Raw genomic sequence first — 2,441 nt, 5'->3', positions numbered from 1 at the left:
AGTTTGGTTTTAGACCTAAATTAAGCATGTAGGGCTAAACTTGGATCAAACTTGGGCTAGCTTTGGGCTAAGTTTAAATTAATTGTTGAGTTTGGTGTAAAATGTCATGATGAACAATTTTCATGAAGGATGAAAATTGTTTTGAAGTTGACTTGATGGTCAATTTAAATGGGTTTTGGTTTTAGACCTAAATTAAGCATGTAGGGCTAAACTTGGATCAAACTTGGGTTAGCTTTGGGCTAAGCTCAAATTAATTGTTGGGTTTGGTCACAAATGACCTCACAAAGGATTTTCAACAAAAATGGGATGCCAATTTGAGGTTTAGGGCATTCAATTGTTGAGATTTGGGGTGTTAGCCAATATTGGGGCTAATTTGGACCAAGGTGTAGTGGGACAAAAGGAAAATAGAAATATTTTGGATTTATTGGGGTCTTTTGGGAATTTTTGGAATTTTTGATTTTCGGGCCATGGAGGGGCATTTTGGTAATTTAGTCATTTTTGTCAGTTTTGGCAAATTTGGATATATTCAAAGTGTTTGGAATGAGTTTTGATCAGTTTTGGGTATTAGGCTAAGGGTCTGTTTGGGGGCAGCTGTAGCTTATTGAATAATTTGTTGATAAGCTGATTAAAAATAATTTGTTGGGCAAAAGATCAAGTTGGGTATTTCAAATAGAATTAGATAGAGAACCATTTTAAATGAGTCATAGACCAATGAAATCCCATTTTGGGTCCTCATATATTGGTTCATTTGGGTCCTCATATATTGGTTTTAGCCAAGGTATTGTGAGGGTATTGTGAAGATATGGTGAGGGTATAGTGTACATTAGCTCCGAATCAACACCCATGGTCAATCCTAAGGCCAAGTAGCCCTATAGAAACTCTTCTTGAGCTTCCCCATAATGATCTTACCTACTAATTGCTAGAGGTTAAGACCAATATGTGGAACTTCAAGTTGAGTAAAGAGAAGAGTTTTGAGTTTCTAATGGTGAGGGTACCTTTTCTAGTTTTCTAAGACTATTCAATAGAAAAGTCCTATGACTAGACTCAGGCTACTAAAGAAGTTTCTAGACCTCAACCAAAAATGAGGTCAACATATTCGTAGGTGTTGATGCACTGTGAGTGGTGTGCATTGTTACTTTGCAATGTACATTGGGGTTCCACAATGCATGTTATGATTTTACAAAGGACTTTGTTGTAAGTAGCAGGTGACAGTCAATGATGGTTGACAGTGAAAGTTGTTAGAGGCGGTAGTGGCAAGAGGTGCTAGAGGCGATGGCAATCAGAGTTGGCTGGAGGACAGTGGCGGCCAGGGTTGGCTGACGACAACCGAAGTTGACAGAAGGTAGCAACAATCCAAGATGGCTAGAGGTGGTGATAGTTGGAGTTAGTTGGAGGGCAATGATCTGAGTTGGTCGGAGGAGGTGTGGACCACTTTTGGTCGGAGGTAGAGACGGAGACTGTCAGAGGCGGCAACTATTGGAGCTAGCTAGCAGCTATCGGATTAGGCGAGCAGTGTTGTCCGACTACTGCAGGAGTGAGAGGGTGCGTTCGTTGGTAGCAAGTGTAGGTTGTTGACCATGGGCGGTGGTGGCCGGAAGCAATGACAGTAACCAGAGGGCTTTGTTTTGAGATCCCTAGGTTGTATATAAGGAAGGAATCCATATCACTCTTGATCGGACGACCTAGAGAGATCTTATTGATCAGATGATGTTTGCTGGACATTTTGTTGTCTTAAAGATGTTATAAATGATTAATCTCGCGCTCGTTGGATTTGCCTTGCTAAGATGCTCAATTTGATTATAAGCATGACATATTAAAATTTTGTTTCACATTTCTATTATGTCCGTAAATCTTCTTAAAGTGGTTTAACAACTTGATTTGAGCTCGATTTCGCTTAGATCAAATCGATTTTGGTATCAATGGGTCCGTCTCGTCACGTCGGGCAGTTTGATTATATGTTTGCTGAAATCAGAGTTCTGAATAACTTTAAATTGAGATTTGAATTTTTCAAGCTGAAAAAGTTTATCAATGTCATACATTGAGATTCATGCGAGATGATCCACATTTGTTGATGGCCTCTCAAGAAATGCAAATAAAAGAGGAAAAAAAGAGGACATTTACATACATGCCACAAACTTCTTATATATTTACATATATAATACTTCAAATTAAATATCTATATTATTAACATTTAAATTTTAAGTAGAACGTTAAATAAATCACTGTTGCGAACTTTTCAAATTTAAGTTATATCATTTTGTACATGACCATATGACACTAAAATATTATAATTATTAATATTAAAATTTAATTGTTAGATTTAAAAATTACATAAAAATTAAATATGGGGTGTGCAAGCTAGTACTTTAGAATAAAAAAGAGGCATATAAATAAATACCACACAACTTCTATGTATCTACATATCTAATATCAAAAATATA

Source organism: Phalaenopsis equestris, unplaced genomic scaffold (genome assembly GCF_001263595.1).
Source record: "Phalaenopsis equestris unplaced genomic scaffold, ASM126359v1 Scaffold000938, whole genome shotgun sequence".
In the NCBI taxonomy this organism is placed as follows: domain Eukaryota; kingdom Viridiplantae; phylum Streptophyta; class Magnoliopsida; order Asparagales; family Orchidaceae; genus Phalaenopsis; species Phalaenopsis equestris.
This window is presented reverse-complemented; position numbering follows the sequence as displayed.